The 18,805-nt window shown below is 38.4% G+C and overlaps 1 protein-coding gene across 1 annotated transcript in view; it reads right to left on the reverse strand.

The window, feature by feature from the left end:
* The window catches only part of mTTF (mitochondrial transcription termination factor), a 30,657-nt gene extending 24,331 nt beyond the window's left edge, over window positions 1–6,326 (reverse strand). Inside the window, exon 1 of the mRNA XM_083112294.1 lies at window positions 6,260–6,326. The gene's annotated coding sequence lies outside the window, so the exon portion shown is untranslated. The remainder of the gene's footprint in view (window positions 1–6,259) is intronic.
* Window positions 6,327–18,805: the final 12,479 nt, after the last annotated feature.

The following is an 18,805-nucleotide window of genomic DNA, read 5'->3' on the forward strand; positions in this document are numbered from 1 at the left end:
GTGTTTTGTTTTTGCACTTTAGAACAAACCTTTGTAACTTGCAGCAACAGATGAAAAAGCGTAGAGCTGCATTGCTCACAGGCTGCAATTGAGTGTGCTAAGTGCAGTAAAAAATGTAAAATGCATTGATGATATAGATGGTGTACTTAAAAGTTTATACAAGTTTTACCAGTGCTCTCTAAAGAGAATGCATCAGTGACGGGCAGCATCTGATATGCGAGAGAGGCAGATTCTGAAAATTCAGTATCTTCATGCTGTGAGATGAATTGCGAGCAAAGTTGGTGCATTAACCGCTTTGGTAAAAGATTGGAAATGTGTCATTATTCATCTGGAACATACGTATGAGGGTAATTCGGAAAAAAAAAACTCTGTTTGCACATGTGAGAGAAATAGCCAGGGATAGTGACGTCAGTCCTGTGGTGCTGTGTGCAATAGTTCAGTAGGCAGTGAGGAGTGGAAGGAGAAGGTTCTGTTGCAGTTGACTCGTCTGCTATAACAATCCAAAATGAACGCTCCAATAGAAAATCCCGCCAAATGTGAAGTGTGGGCAGTAATACGATTTCTGTGTACGAAAAACTTTCGGCAGCTGCGATTCATCGCGAAATGTGCAATGTTTACGGACCAAACATGATGAGTGAAGGTGTCGTGCATGAATGGTGTCGCATGTTTGCAATGAACTCGTGCAGGAAATTGACAAAATAAAATTGATGCACTGAAGAACTTTTGGAGCAGTTCCGTTGGGATGTTTTTGATCATTCACACTATATCCCAGATTTAGTGCCGAGCAACTACCAGCTCATCAGGTACATGAAACAGTGGCTTGCGTTGCACTGCTTCGACAGTGACAATGCGCTTCACGATGCTGTTAGAGGGTGGCTTCATTCCCATGCGGGATATTTTCTTGCAGAAGGAATTTCAAACGGCGTAAAACGTTATGACAAGTGCCTCAATTTGAATGGTGATTATGTTGAAAAGTAATGTAATGTACATTTCTAATGTGTATAATAAAAGTTCTGTATCTATGAATGTCTGATAAACAAACAGTGTTTTTTTCTGAATTGCCGTTGTACTTATAATTCAGAGAAGGCCACTGGTTCTGCATTTGCAAAGGGACTTCTGAGAAAACTCAGATTTATTCACTTGATACAGTTCCTACTGGATTACCTGATCATTAATCTTTCTCTTTTGTTCCAAAGGCAAGATTTGTTTATAAGCACTGTAGAGCACCATGTAAAATGTACATTAAGAGCTCTAGCATCATTAAGAGAAGTTCCAGGTATCTACGAGCACCAGTTTCTTAACAATGCATCTCTGCAAGGGATATTTCATGGTGTGCAACTGCAGGGTTTGACAAAAACCACTAGTTCTTCTATTCAAGTTGACAAGGACATCTTGGTGCAAGATATCTAGAGGAAAGGTTTCTAAAGAGTGAGAGCAGCATTGAAATGTGCACCCGAGCGTTTGACACTTTCACCTGGCAAGTAGGGGAGGACCTTGAGAATTTTGGGGTGCAGGAAATAGAAACACTGACTCAGCATTTCAAGAAGCATCTTCTGATTCCTAACGTGGACTTTGAGACAACAAAGCGTAATATTTTGAATGAATGGTATGAATTTGTGATATTCAGTGCAGAGAAGAGCGAGGTGATAATAACAACAAGAAACAGAGCCAGAAATGAACCAAGAATAAAGATGGACACAGAAGAGTTGAGGGTAGTGGAGACCTTCAAATATCTAGGAAGCATAATTGAGAGAAGTGGAAGAATAGAAGAGGACAAATGTGTGGTGGACTATATCAAAGCGTTCAAAGATTAATATGGAACAGGGATGAAGGTAAAAAAAAAAAAAAAAGGTAAAGTGATCCCCTGTGCATAGCACCATGCCATGAAGATATATAGGGGGTGTGGGGGTAACGCCCCACACTTTCTTGATCCGGTCGTGAGTGGGGGTGATGTGATCAGCATCACGCCCCTGACCGCCTTTACCCCCCAGGGTTTCCCCTAGGTACCCATGTCATTCGACGCTGGGTGGGCGCCGGGGCCGCTTCCAACCTTCGAAAAGTTCCCGGATTTGAACTGGGCGGGGATCGAACCCGGGACCTATAGCATGGTAGTCAGACGCGTTACAGACTGAGCCACCACGGCCACAGGATGTAAATATGAAATGCAAGAAGGTAATATACAACACATACTATATGCCGATATTTTATGTATGGAGCAGCGACTTGGACAATGACAGAGACAGACAAAAGAAAGATGCAGGCAGTGGAGATGACTTTTTAAGGCAAATTGCAATGTAAAGGTAAAAAAATATATATATACATGTAGACATGATGTAGGCCTATTTGTATTTTTATTAGCCATTGATTTTTCCCCCCGCCTTCTGATTTTCAGACCTGACACCTAGCTCTGAAGAAGATTTTTCGAGCCCTGTAGATACTTCACGACACCAGAATAGGCATGCAACACAAGAACAAAGCAGCGTGACTGTTTATCCAATTTACAGAAGGAAATTGTTCAAATTTGGACACAAAAATGTGATTTTGGTAAAACTTCGATACGGTCCCAACGGATTTCTTCATTTTTACACAAGAAACTATTTACGGAAATGAGTTTTTGTAGCATTTAGAAGTTCATGGAGGTATTTTCTTTCATTGTGGAATCTATTTCACCGGGAAATCATGTATATTTGAACAGAAATATCTCTCTGATGCACAATTGTCGTTCCCTTCATTTCCTTGCACTATGTTAACCAAATGTTGTGAATATTTGATGACGTAATTCCCTGTCAGTGTTTCCAACCATGCAGTTTTTTGCAAGAAAATGACAATTTTAACTATGTTTTCCTAACGTAACCAAACCTAACCTAACCTTGCCGTGCATGGTTCGTGGGGCTATCTGTGAATGGTGTGTGCGGCTAAGCGTGCATGGTTTGCGGGGATTTTTCGGTTTCTGGGGCTATCCGTGAATGGTTCTTGGGGATTATTCGGTTGACAAGGTTGGAAACACTGCATTCCCAATGATGATGTACCACGCTAGTCAAACTGTCTCGCCATATTGTGTCTTATGGAAGCAAAATAAGGAACAACAATAATCACTCAATAATGTCACAAATTGAAATTATTTTCGTGAAAAAAGCAAAATACCACCTTGAAGAATCTTTCGTAATGAAGAATAATTAAGTACGAATGTTAAAAATGACTAAAGAAACGAGTGAGAGGTGTTGGGAGGGACCATATAGAAGTTTTTATTTGAAACGTAGTATTTTCAGAGAATGTTAAAAAAAAGTGTGAAAAAGCCTTCCTTCACAGGCACATATAAAACACCTACTGGTTAGTAAATATCGCTAATGTATACTTTTTGGTAAATATACGATATCGCCCAAACGGATTTCTTCAAATTTACAGGAGAAACTACTTACTGAAATCAGTTTCTGTAGCATTGTCGAAGTTCTTCGAGGTATTTTCTTTCGCAGAAAATGAAAACTTCACCATAGAATGCTGTAGAACAAGAAATAATCACTTTTTATGTAAGGAACTTGCATTTTCTGACATTATGCCGTTGTTTCCATTATGTACCAGCAGATGGCGTGAGCGTCGAAAGTCACACGGTCTCGCCAGTGTTTCCAAACGTGCCTTTTTCTTATGATTTTTTTAACTATGCTTACTTAACCCAACCCAGCCTAACATAACCTTTCCGGAAATGGATTATATGGTTGATGCTTCTTGCTAAAGAAATAGGCCTAACTGGTTGTTTGACCACGAGTACCTTCAAACGTAAACGTGGCAACAAAGGGTCACTGCCATAAAGACGGTCTCTGTGCTGGATTCTAGGCCATTCCAGCTATAGGTTAAGAGGGTTAGGTTTGGTGGCAACAGTATTTTGACATTGTTGCTACGCAAGGAGTGTTACTTTTGCTGTTCCTGGATATTTTTACAGGAAAAAAGAGTGAGATTAGTCCGGAATAGTGTTTGTTTTACTTACGCTGGCTATAGTTTGGGATCAAACATCTCCGTTATTTATGCTTTCGTAATGCTGGAACCACTTTTATATTATGCAACATATCGATATCTGTCGATTACAGAAAATCGACATAATTCTTGAGGGAGTAAAGTGGGTCAAAGGCCCCTTGAAGTTCTATAAAAATGATTATAATACTGGTACAACTCAAATTAACACATATTTCTATTTTTAACAATGTTAAGCGGTAAAACTATCAAAGCTGGGAATCCTCTGTAACTCGTTTATTCTGTAATTGTTTATATTCGTACTTACTTATTCTACATTGTGAAAGATTGTTTAACAAGGGATTTCTCTTTTTTTTTTTTTTTTTTTTTAACAAAATTAGTATCTGTTGTCGACATATCGAGTAATTTTTGTCTGTTCTTTTCTCGCTTCCTGAACATGCAAAATGGCGGGCAAATCTTGACTAGTGTTGTGTTTCAAACGGCAAAGCAGCGTTTCAACCTTCTTAACAGAAAAACTCCCGCATAGCCCCAAAAACCATTCAGGATAGTATGACCATCCATGAATAGCCCCAAAAACCATTCTGGATCGTATAACCATCCACAAATAGCCCCAAAAACCATTCACGATAGCCCTACGCACCATCACGGTAAGGTTAGGTTAGGTAGCTTTAGGTTGGGCAATATAGTGAAAAAACTGTGTGTTTGGAAACACTTACCGGGGATTATGTCATCAAATGCTCGCAACATCCGGTTCAAGTACATGGATGGAAATGCAAGCAATGGCTTTCGTGCATCGGATGGACATTATAGAAAAAACATGAATTAGGGGACAAATACATTGAAAAATGCGAGAAAACACTTCTGCGAACTTCCGAAATGGCTAGACTCTAGTTTACGTCCTTCTTGCCCGTTTACAAAACCGTGCGAGCAGACAGCCGGCGCTCCGGCATCCGTAGGTAAGGGTAAGTAAGTTTTTCTTTTTACACTTTCTGTCACTAACCATTCACGGGAACGAGGTATGCCTACGAGGTTAGGTTAGGTTCCATTAGCACCCATTTCACCCCTAAATATGTGCTTCATCATCGAAAAATGTCCTCAGTACGTTCAATCAAGCATATCCGGACAACATCGGTTTTTCTAGATTTTCTCCTCCAGGAAATTTTTCCTCGCCTTGGGATTTAGTTTGTTGAATTCCTTATAGAATAACCTTTCCAACGATATATGACACGTATCCCTTACGAAAAGGATGTAAACTAGACTCTAATAATAACCCATAGCGCGACAGCCCGTGAGAGCCTTGGCTTACCTACCGACTGCTGGTCTCCCTCCCACACTGTTCCTCCATCACCTGTTATAGCATGGAGATGTTAGACCAGTATTGGGGTGACGGGTGGTCAGCCCGTCGAACCCCCAGCCGTTGTAGGTCTTCTCGACCGGGTTACCGCTCACTCATTCGGAGCTCCACAATTTCCTCACGATGGTGGGTTGCCACCGGCCCTATACGTAGGCCGAATAAATTCCGACCAGAGCTGGATTCGAACCTACACCGTCCCGCAGCGAACAATCTCAAGACGAGTGAACGCCTTAACCCGCTCGGATACGGAGGAGGACAAACTAGACTCTTACCTCCGAAATTACACACAAACTCAATTCCGTAAGTACTTTCTCCTGTAAATTTGAAGAAATCGGATTCCCGGCTATGATAGTTTTACCTGTTAAGCTTTACTTACTTATTTTGTATGTCAATAACCAAGGATTTTTTCGGAGAGCATCCTTTGACAAGCCGTGTTTCTCAAGAAAGCGCACGTTTTGTAGTAAACTGTCTCTGTCTACAGACTGGATTGCTGGAAAATTTGTGACAATAACATTGGCTTCTTTTTCTGTGCATTTCAAATGATCCTGCAAGTTTTGCACCACTACGTTTTTCGTGTTCTTTGTCCCAGAATGGTAAGTATTGAAATCAATATAAAAATCGTCGTCATCTACTTCATCTACATCTTGTCGATTATGAATATATTGTTTTTTTGTGCTACTTATTAGATGTTTATGGGGTAAACGCATAGATATTCTATTTCCATTTCCAAATGGAGACTGCGACTGTTTACTATTAAAACTCAACCAAAAAGCAGAAACTACAGTCCTTGTCCGCCTCGAACCGTAACTTACAAATAAGCATTGGACATATTTAGCACAACACACTATCGCCATGTTTCCGTAATATTATAATTCAGGAAGACATACATAACGTTAATTTCATTCTAATATATTTTCACTTTCGAATTATTATAAACACCTTCAGTATCACAGATTATTTTAGTATGTTCGGCTCCTCCACAGACAGATGACAAGGGTTCGACCTGGTTCTATCCACAGGTTCAATCCAAACCAGTGTTGCCACAATCTAAGGGGACAATTTGCCCTTGCAAGCGAGCTACTCTCCCCGTGTAAACAACAACTATTAGGAAGAGAACTGGTGCCAGTATTCGCTCCAGTAGTCAGGACAGTCGAGTGGCTGTCCAAGGAGAACAGCGACTCGACCGAGTTGCTTCCTTCCCCATCGATTTTTCTTCACTTGCGCGTAAACTCGACAGACCACTCGGTCAATCCAATGGTCAATGTAAAAGACACAGACTAGAAACTATAAACGCTTTTTGAGTACAGTATAGAGTCTGTGTTGTGTACACAGACGTGCGGTTGTGTTACATGGAATTTGTGTCGATTATAGGTGGGTTTCATGTGACGTCAGGATTCACACCGCCGCCATGTTCGCGGCCGAGTTGTTTGTCGTCTGCAAGGAAATACCCGCCACGTAGCGTTCGTTACACCTGCACCAACTGTACGTTTGTTAGTTAAAAAGTAAAGTGCTCCCCTGTGCTACGCACCACGCCATGAAGGCGTATAGGGAGTGTGGGGTTAGGGCCCCACACATTCTTGATCACGGCCGTAAAATAAAATGTTAGTAAAAAACAGTAATTTCAATTCTTGCTTTAACAATTTGGGATATACCGGCCTCCGTAGCAGAGTGGTTAACAGTTAACACAGCGCTCTGCGATGCCAGGGGTCCCGGGTTCGAATCCCAAGCGTGAGCATGGGTGTTCTTTGTGAGTTTCGCTTCATTACTTTCAACATATCATCACTCAGCCTCGTCTTCACGATTAGCCAAAACTGGCATAAAAGCGGAGTAAAATAGAATAACATAATGATAGCAGTGTTTTTTCTTCTGACAGCAAGCCTACTACCGGCACCTTTTCTCATGGATCAAACAACAAATCAAGTACAAACGTACAATTATCAAGATGAATTAAACTTAGAAGATTAGCTATAATGTTTATCGTCAAACTTCTCGGAAGTATCAGCACCTTTCTATAAAAAGAAAAACAAGGAAATATTATTGCAAGTATGATTAAATACACCAGTTGGATCCATTTGTCCTAAAAGTCCTAGAGAAATGAACTTACCTGAGAGTAAATGTTTACTGCATACTCTGTAATGTTCGCCTTGTTCATTAGTGTTTGCACGATTTTTTTTTTCGCCAACCAGACGACGCGGAATCTTCTGATCAATAATTATCGAGTCCCGTGCCATGAGTTGCACCTTTTGTTTCTTCTCGGAAAATTCGAGGATAAACGTGAGTTTCTGTTAAACAACCGAAAACTGCGCATTACCATCGTAAACAAGGTTGAAATCTACCGCCCGCCCACTTGATTTCCGTATGTTTAAAAGAACCGGACTCAATCATGACTGCTCTGTCCCACAATGCAACAGTTTGTGACGTAGGTGAAACCAATGACATATAAATAGCTAGATAGCTGACTCGTCGCGGACGAGTGAAGCCACAGAGGGAAGCCGTGTACGGCAAGAATCCGTTGGCTGTATGCGCGGTAGCCATAATAGACATTTCCACTCTAACCTAAAATATGATTCTAACTGTATCACTGCATGCCATTCATTTTATATTAACGTTGTGCAAAATAGTGTGTGTCAATTCGAAATAGTTTGCGAAAAATTGGCCTTAGAAGTGCGAAATTGATGTTATACGTCACGAAAACCGAACGGCCTCTGATTGAATGGTTGGAATTAGTATTTATGTATTTACATTTTACTTGGGATTACCGCTAAGCAGTTTTTCCCATATCTATATATGTACTGTACATAAACTTACATTTTTTAGTACATTATTATTAAAAGATACTATGAACATTTTTTTTATATTAAATAGTTAAGCCACATTTTCTAAAAAAAGATAATATATATCCAACTGTAAGGTTAGGTTCACAAATCAAAGATTCCAAACACTGAGGAAAAGGAATTTCACAGTTTATAAGAGTTTTATAGAATGTCTCTCTTTCTTGTGTGTATCTATTACACTCAAATAGGATATGGTGTATATCTTCCTTGTTGCCACATGTACAGTTTGGGTTTTGTAGAATCCGGATCTTTTGTAAATGACTTTTAGTAGTTGTATGTCCTGACCTAATACGATTTAGTAATACTATCACATTCCGTGAACCTTGAACTTTTGTAAACCAAGGCCTCATTCTATTGAAATTGGCTATCCTCTGATAAAAGCTGCCTGAATTTTGAAATTCACCTTTGCACCATTCCGTCCAGTTTTCCTTCTACTTTTTCTTCACCCTCGGTAGAAGGTCTGTGTACCAGGTTTTCAGCTCCAGAACAGGTTGAATTACCCTAGCTTGTTTTGCATACAAATCTGCCATATCATTTCCTAAATTTTGACAATGTGCTTTAACCCAGGTTAAATGAATTATCTTTCCCCTGCTCCTTAAATTTTGTAAAGTTTTTACACAGTTTATAATGTATGGGGAGCATTTAAATAATAAATCATAATTGGACTGAATTGAATATAATACACTTTTGGAATCCGTTAATATTAATATATTTTTTTCTTGCAATTTATATGTATAAATTAGTGCTTGGTAAATTGCATAAGCTTCAGCTGTAAAAATGGAAAAATCTTCCGGTAAATGTATCATAATTGATTCCTTCTTCTGTACATCATAAACAGCACATCCTACATTTTGACTACTTTTTGAACCGTCTGTATGTATAAAGTAATAATCTTTCCATCTTTCCATGTAATTATATTTTGTATATTGTTCAGGAAAATAAATATCTCTATATTCACAAACAGGAAAACCTAGAGTATATATGGGCTTACTCCTTACTTTCAATAATTTTTGATGATCCTCATAGTATTCATTATATAATTGCACCCATCCTATATCTTCGCAGTTATTAATTTTGCCTGTATCATATAATTCAACCAAGTTCAATAGAATGTCGTTAAACGGATGATTAACTTCTGACTTTGTTTTTAACAGATATTTAATAGACATTTCTCTTTTCCTATAACTTAAGTTCCATTCGCATGCTTCCATGTATACAGCAACATTGGGAGTACTCTTCATCAGTCCTAGACACTTTCGTAGAACTTTCCTCTGCATTACTTCCAAAGGTCGAAATACACGTTCCGAAATTGTATTAAAGGCTATAATCCCGTATTCTATTGTTGGTTTGTAATAGTTTTTGTAAAAATTCATCATGGTACTAGGATGACTTCCCCATTTTGTTGTAGCCATAGAACGAAATACATTGTAAATTACTTATGCCTTTTTCACTAACATTTTTACATGAGGTTTCCATGTTAATTTACTATCAAATATAACGCCTAAATATTTCACTGAATTTTCTATGGGAATGTGTAACTTTTTTGTGTATTGATTCACATTTTTCGGAGCTCCTTTGCCTCCTTTTCCTTTCCCTCCCTTTTATTTATAATTCTTGTCTTTTTCTTTCCTTGCATTCGTCTTTCTAGTTTACGATCTTGTTTTTTTGTTTTTAAGGGCCTCCCCGATGGCGCAGTGGTAGCGGCATTGCGTTGTAATCAAGGGGTCCCGGGTTCGAACCCGGTGGAGGCACATAGTGGTTCGGATCCCACTTTAAGCTGTAGGTCCAGTCCCGATTAGCCTTACTGTGCATAAAGTGGACTTAAAAAAACACCAAATCAATCAATCTTGTTCTTAGTAACTCTTTCTTCGGGTTTTGCTTCATCTTTTCTTGATCATTTACTTCTCTATGTTTTCCCTTCCATGTTCTGTTTCTTCATTCTTTCTCAATATCAATTTTCCATTGTTATTCTTCCTTCTCTCTCTCTCTCTTCTCTGCTTCTTTCTTTCTTGTTTTTATTTCTTTTACTCCTTTTCTCGTACCCCAACCTGTTTTTCTTTCTCTGTCCTGTGTGTTTGCCTGGCTTCTATAATTCTCTTTTTCTCCCTTCTCTCTCTCTCTCTCCCTTCTCTGCTTCATTCTCTCTTGTCTTTACTTCTTTTTCCTCCTTTTCTCACACTCCAACATGTTTTTCCTTCTCTCTCTCCTGTGTGTTTAGCTGGCCTCTATAATTCTCTTCTTTCTCTCTTCTCTCTCCCACCCTCTCTCTCTCTCACACACACACACAATCTGTCTCTCCCTGACTTTTCCTTTATCTTATTCTCCACAGCTTCTTCCATCCCTCTTTTATCGATCTCCCTTAAAACACTTCTTTCTTGTGATGACATACATGTGCGTGAGTGAGTTAAACTTTTTGAGTGCGTCGGCATGTAGGGTTATTTTGCACCCTTCAATGTATACGAGATTAACATCCTCTTTTCTAAAACTCTTACCTTAAACTTAAAAAAAAGGTGTAAAGAATCCCTTGAGAAAGGTTAAAATTGCAAGGTTGTAAATGGACATGCACAGGACGCACACAACACATTAGAAATGCAAGAAGATACTTAAACCTTCATCTGAAACGTGCAACGTCCTCCAGTTGGACAGTAGTCGTTACAAAGTTAGTCCGCTGCCCCTCTTGTCGGGAACATGAGACTCTCTTAAATTCACTAGGGCTTGCTGGGTAACAAGAAATACAACACGGTTTTCAAAGTTAGACGCAGTTTTATAAGTACTTATCGTATCCGATCTGTACAAGCAATGTACAAATTTACACACGTTTCTTTACCTTAGTTTTGTCATTTGATGCATGAGGATGCGAAAAGGAAACAACTTTACAGCATTTCCCATCACAATCACTAACACACAACGTTAGACAAAACAAACCAAAATACACGAAGGTTTCTGCACGTAATCATTATTTCAGCGTATCGCCTTAAAGAAACACAATTAATGCAAACCAATAACACTATTCTTGCATTCCATTTTCCCGTTACCCCATGCTTATTGATTCCTCTACCTTCGCCTGTTTTTCAAATCAGTCCGTCGTCAGGAGAAAACATTCAGGTGGGTTCATACACTTCCTCAGCCGATATAGAAAAGTGACGTCAATGCGAACAGATTATGACGTATTTATAAAAATATATACAAGTTCCAAACAAAACTGTACCAATCTACATAACTATAGTCGTCTGTGACATCTTGCACATAATTTGAAATAACAAAGATTTAAAAATCTTAATATCTCAACAAATATTAAGCAAACATTCAGGTTAGTTACAAACAGTGTAAGAGGCCCGCTTTGCTCAAAAAGTTAAAAACATTTGTAAAAACACTGCCGTCATCTCCCAACATGGATGATAAACAGTTAGGAAGATTAAAAGTTAGTTTTGCGGAATGTAAAATCGGCACATTCAATAATAATAAGCCGAACACTTAAAATAACATTGCAGGCACGGCAGAGCAGAGGGTTCAGCCCTTGCATCAAGTGATCATACGAGACGAGTGTGTCCAATAAGAAGCACGTCCATATACCAGGTGGTTATAATTAAAGTGACGGTGTTCAGAGTGGTACAGCACGGGCTGTAATGAGAGTAGCAGTCTGAAACTTCTTAGAAATGCTAATGAAGCAATGCGCTCGCAAATTATGAAAAAAAAAAAAAAAATAGTTCCAATTCTCGCCACCAGGGTAAAAAATGGCGCTGTAAGCAGTCAAAACGTAGAATTTTCCGTAACTCTGACGTCAAAGTCGGTGACATTGCCTAACCATTGTGTGAGCTCCCTGGTTGTTGTTGGTGACGCTTGTTGCTTTTTCCTTTAGTAATGTTCATGTAATTCGAATATTGAAATTGTAGCGGTATTTTATTACAAAGAGTATTGTTTTCTGCGATTTATAGTGTTTTTCCTGTAACTATACGAAGTTTGGACTGCTTACAGCGCCATTTTTGCCCTGGTGGCGAGAATTGGAACTATTTTTTAACATAATTCTCGAGCGCATTGCTTCATTAGCATATCTACGAAGTTTCAGACTGCTACTCTCATTACAGCCCGTGCTGTACCACTCTGAACACCGTCACTTTAATTATAACCACCTGGTATGTAACTTGAGGCCACAAGTTTCTGCGGACAACCATGACGAGGATACTTCCAATAGGAACACTCCATGTTCCTAATAGACTTCAGGAAACTTTAAATAATCTCTCGTATCTCAATTTGAAATTTTATTAATATCTACCAACAATTGAGGAACGAAGAAAATTTATCCAGAAGCAAATATAACTTGGAAGCTCAAATTTCCCAAATAATCGAAGCCCATAAAAATTACAGCATTTCATGGAAACCAGGATAGTATGTCCTTGAAAAGTTCAGTGACAGTCTCTTCAATGTTAGCCGGGAAATCCTTCTGTATCCGTTATGGTGAACTCCTTCTTGAAGTCTTGTTCAAGAGTAATCTCACTGTCAATCTTCAGGTAAGACATTTCGTCGTCGTTAGAATATGGCTTCCAATTTGGGACCCCGGGTACAGGGTGCTCTTCCGAGGAAGACACACTGAAAGAGATGATTTAAATTACAATACTAATTTAACAACCAGCAAGAGATGAAGATGGACCCGTAATTTTGCAACAGGGTGAAAAAAGGTACAGAGCTCCGACGAGACCCTTTGTGCAGGTACGTATCCAGGAATTTCTTGGGGGGAGGGGGGGGGCTGAACACCATTTTGTAAAGGGGTATAGATACGTAGAACCTCACAATTGTATGTTTAAGGCCAGCGGTGGCAATTGGGTTCCAAAATAGGGGGGGTTGCAAGGAAAGTTTACTTTCTCTTGGTAGACAAGGCTTAGCATTAACAGGCCATAGTGTGGTAGTGTGGCGGCAAAAAAAGGGAGCAACTATTCCCTAAATCATCGCCACTGTTTAAGGCTGTCATTTTAATCAGAACGTGAAATCGGAACATTTTCTACCACTCAAATCTTCTGTTTCCATGCATGAACATTGTGTGCCGGAACCATCTCAGTATGTGTGTTTGCCCATTTCTTCTCATCAGGCATCAAAACATCTATGTACCAGAAGTGTTTTTACGAAACTGATACACATGCACGAGATTCACAATCCACTCGACAACGCGAGATTCAAACTTTGTGCTGGGAACTGGACGCAGACAGTTCTCGAATGTTTCTCTCTGATTCGATCCTGAACACATTTCCTTGTCCTCCCATGTTTGCAGCTCTTACAAAAGCCGAAATCCACCAGATTGTTCATATTCAGGCACTTGCAAGTATTCAAAATTGTCTGTTGAGTGCGTGTCGAACCCAGTAACCCAGTAACCCAGTAACCCAGTAACCTTAAACAAAAGTATTTTTTTATGCCATGAAATTCTCGGACTGCATAGACGAAATTTGGTCCTGGCGCAACTAAATCATCGCTCAAAACTTTGATTTTCAGTTGATCTGTGCAGCTTATTTCTTTTTTTAATAAACCGCTCCAATACCCGGTAGGACATATTCACTTTAGAGAAAGAGACATTCGATCTCTTCGGCTTTCGACCCGAACTACTCGTAGCACTTCACTGAGGCTCCGGAAGTTCCGCTGTCGTCAATGTCTTCAGCTTTCGCCCCAAACTGGAACTAGTAGTAGACTTCGTTACTTTACGGTATTTAGTCCTTTTCATTTTCGCATCACTAGATCTTATAAAGCAACCAGAGGACGCTGACTGAACTGATCACTAATCGACTGTACGAATTGTCACACTTACCTCTGAAGTCTCAACCGATTCTGTTGTACAGATCAACAAGGAAATTGAAGCCTCGTATTTATATTCTCATTATATTCTAGAACGTTCCGCAGATTAAACGATTCGTAAACAATGCCAGTAGTTCGACTCCTTCTCTTATTCAAGAACAGCGGCGCCGACTTGTCAAAATTATTGGGGGGGGGGCCCTCTGATCACTGAAATAAATGAATGAATGACTCACTCCCTCCCTTTTTTAAAAATAAAAATTACGTCTTCGTATGGCAGTTTTTAAGCAGCTATTATATTCCTCATGCAAATGAAATGTAACATGAAAAACGTGTGTCTGCTCATTTGTTTTTTAGATAACAATTAACATTTTTATTTAAAAGTAGGCTATGTATTTACATTAAGAGGCCAAGATAACATTTTTATGCCGGTCTCGGTAGCCGAGCGTGTTGGGTGGTCGGCTCAACTCGCTTTGATCCGGAGGTCTCGGGTTCGAGTCCCGCCGAAGGCATGGGTGTGTTTTAATGTCCGCAACAGACTTGTAAAGCAAGGACATGTGACGGATGCAAAGAACCTTAGTGTTGACGTACCCATAAAAATAGCGAATATTTGCAATATTTAACAGTTTTATTTAATTATTTACATAAATGCTAACACAAATCGCAGGCAAATAGTTTTAAGTTTTTGTTTTTGCTACAATATTTTACTTTCTAAATTTAATTTTGCAATAATAAATAAACACATAGCACGCCGTCCTTTAGCAATAATGCCTTTGATCATAGCCGTTCCCGCTTTCGCAATACAGACTTTTCATAAGCTTTCCTTGCGTACTTTACTGCAAGCCAGTTTTAAATAAACTCAAAGACTTTAAAATTATGTTCCCCTTATTCTTTGGACTAGAGAAAGAGATTTCGAGGATAACTAAATATCGTACATATCAATATTGCCTCAAATTGTTCAGAATTCACTAAACAACATACTGGTATAATTGTCATATCACCTCGTTATTTTGAAACTGTTTTTAGTAAAAATGTTAACAATACTCATAATTATATACTTAGTAAATGTATATAGTAATAAGTCATGTGTTTTGCTGTCTCCAGTCATAGACGTCCCCAAGTTGATGGTCTAGAACATTTAAAATGTGTATTTAAAGTTAAGTTCATGTTGCACAATTCAGAGTAAACTTTACAAGAGAAGCAAAATAATACATTAGATACGATCCTCTTAATCAAAATTATTTGAGGGGCTCTGTCTCCACATCATTAACATTGCGATGGCTCGAGCCCCCCACATTATTCAAGAAGACAAGAACCTAATTATATCTAGTGTAAACTGACAAATTTCCTGGGGGAGGGGGCTCGAGCCACCTGATGCCCACCTTGGATACGCGCTATTAACAATAACAGGGTTATAGAACATTCTCTGTCTTGTGTCGATAATTATTTATCTCAAATTATCATCACATTACTCAAGAAGCCAAGAACCTACGTAATTTTATTTAGTGTAAACAAAACAATTTCCTAAAGAGGGGGGAGGGTGGTCCGAGCCCCTGATCCCCACTTTGGATACGTGCCATTAACAATAATAGGGTTATAGAACATTCTCCGTCTTTTCCCGATAATTATTTATCTCCTTAAATTATCGTCACATTATTCAAGAAGTCCAAAACCTAATTTTAACAGTGTAAACTGAAAAATGTTCTGAGGGAGAGGGGGCGGGCTCGAGCCCCCTGATTCTCATTTTGAATACGAGCTATTACCAATAACTGGGTTATAGAATATTCTCCGTCTTGCCTCGATAATTATTTCTCACCTTAAATTAATGTCACATTATTTTATTTAACAGCACAAGAAACAAAAATTCTCATTTTATGTAAACCGAAAACTTTCGGGGATTGGCTCGAGCCCCCTAATCCGCCTCCTTGGATACGTGCCTGTCTTCGTGTATCTAAATATGATCATACTTTTAATGCTCTACAATTTACAATAGAGATAGAGTAGAAGCAACTAGACCTGCAACAATTAAAAGAGAAAACAAATTCATTGTTGGGACCACACGAAAGACAATAAATGAGCTCTTTGTTTGAAACAGCTGTGTCTGGATAGCAAGACTTGTTTACAGTATTCTGGTTTATCAGTAAGTGTTATCTCAAGCGAAGCATTGATAAACTACTGTTTTTGGTAAAATGCCTTTGACTAAATGAACAAAAGCAAACAAACCAAGAAGAAAATTAACATTTTTATTTGATATCATTTGAGCAAAATATATTTAAAAATTAGCAGGGATAGTAAGGACTATATTTATCCTGCCGAAGATATTTCTGTGAACGTTACTGTAATACATATTCAGGTTTAGGAATGCCAGAGAGTTAGTTATTTGTGGCTCGATGTAGTAGGCCTAGTGCAAATGCACCAAAGCGGCTCACGTTATGAATAGGGAACCAATGTGATGTTATTAAGCTAATTTAGGAATTAGTACTAGGTTGCTCCGAAAGTAATGATTCCAATTTTTTTCGGACAAATCACAGCAGATACAAAACATCACAATACACTATTGAACAAAGCACAGTTTCAGCTGTAAGACACTATTTTTCTATGTAATCACCACTTTTCTCTACACATTTTTACCAGCGATGAACAAGAGCCTGTATGTCCCACTCGTAAAAATCACCATCAACCGATTTAGTCCATTGTTTCACAGCTGTGATGACGGCATAATCAGTTGGGAAATGCTAGTGTGACTGACCCAAATATGTTCTTATGAATAGGGAACCAATGTGATGTTATTAAGCTAATTTAGGAATTAGTACTAGGTTGCTCCGAAAGTAATGATTCCAATTTTTTTCGGACAAATCACAGCAGATACAAAACATCACAATACACTATTGAACAAAGCACAGTTTCAGCTGTAAGACACTATTTTTCTATGTAATCACCACTTTTCTCTACACATTTTTACCAGCGATGAACAAGAGCCTGTACCTATGTCCCACTCGTAAAAATCACCACCAACCGATTTAGTCCATTGTTTCACAGCTGTGATGACGGCATAATCAGTTGGGAAATGCTAGTGTGACTGACCCAAATACGTTCTTTTATTTAATTTATTATTTATTGTTTAATACGCACGATGATATATTTGTGTTGATATCGATTTCTATTTTGCTATCTTCGCAAAACGTTGTGTTGAATCAATATGATGTATTGTATAATTAATTATGATCACATTACTGATAATGTAAAATTACGATGTATAAATTTCTATATATATTTTGAGTATAGCAATGGAAAAGAAACAAAAGACTGTAAATCAATAAGTGAATAATATGGAAATTTTAAATAGTGACGTCCGAGTTTTCTTTGAATGTATCAAACTATAAGCAGATTTGGATAAAGCGAAATACTAGGATGTTCCGTTAACGTACGGTAAGTAAATGGTGGTCCTACGGCTGGTAGAAATTATGTTCATTTACACAATGTAATATTTGGAATCTTATTTCTAAAACATAAAAAATAACTAATGATAGGATACATAGTTGTCCAGCACAATTATCATTGCCTAGTTTCTTATTTGGTATTTCTGCTGCAATTTACACACCCTGTTGTCTTTTTTTTAATCTTTCGTCAACATTTTTCTTCTGAATAGAGGTTAAATTTGTTTCAAGCGGGAAACTTCTTTGTTTGGCCTCTCTAGTGACATCTATGGCTCAGAGACTGGCAACTCTGCGCGTAAAACCACCCAATTTCTAAAGTCAACGATTCACTCATGGTGCTGCCTATGACGGCCATTTCCTTCCCAAAAATCGTGATGAAAGATACTTAAATCCAATGCCCTTGAACATCAATATAACAAATGAAAGAAATGAAGACCGGAAAACATCTTTAGCGACAGGGGGAATGTCAACCATCCATGAGAGGAAGCGAATGTTTTCCTCATGAGTTATTGCCCGAGTGAAGATTAACAGAAGGTACGTACAAGGACGAGTGTTAAGCTTTCGAGCAACACATTATGCATTGTTTTGTAATCGTCTTTGTCCAGGTGCTGCGTTGGTATAGTTGATGATGGGAGCCCACACGAGAACATGCTTCGGTAACGGATGTGTCGCTGAACCGTAACAAACGTGGGATGTTCGGCCTTCAGATGATTAACCAGCTTGTTCCTTTTGTTTCAAATAAGCCTTTTAATCATAATAAGAACATGTGGCCTAACATTTTCTTTACCCATTCCTTACAACAAGAACATTGTGGTTTTACTTCATACTATTTGGCACATGTATACTTGCTGATATAACGAGATTACGCTAGACTTTCCTCAAACTTCCTGTCTACTATTGACGATCAGCATACACAGCAGACATGGGACGTCATCACAGTTGTTGTGACAGCATATCTCCTGTAGTTGCTGTAGCTGTCGCTGGTCGCTCGTCTAGTAGTGTGGGATGCATAATTTCCAAGCAAATTTTCTATCGCCATATTTATTATTTTTATTTTGTGCAATGGAAGCTCAGAGATGCAACCACGAATTTTTGTCTGGGGGGGCAAGTAACAGAATAAACATACCAAAAATATTATTAATAATAATAATTTTAATAATAATAATGCTAAAAATAATAATGTTAATAATAATAATGCTAAAAATAATAATGTTAATAATAATAATAATGTTGTTGTTATTATTATTATCATTAGTAGTAGTAGTAGTACTATTTGTAGTGGTAGTGATAGTATCAAAGATGTTATTACCTTGTAAATTATGAAAAAAGGAGGGTAGAAGTTGGTAATTAAGCATTTGTGTTAGAACAAAAGATTTGAATTATTTTTTCAACACGTTCAATTTCACATTAATAATGGAAAACAAGCACACAAACTATTT

Source organism: Lepisma saccharinum, chromosome 26 (genome assembly GCF_977018435.1).
Source record: "Lepisma saccharinum chromosome 26, izLepSacc3.1, whole genome shotgun sequence".
Lineage (NCBI taxonomy): Eukaryota > Metazoa > Arthropoda > Insecta > Zygentoma > Lepismatidae > Lepisma > Lepisma saccharinum.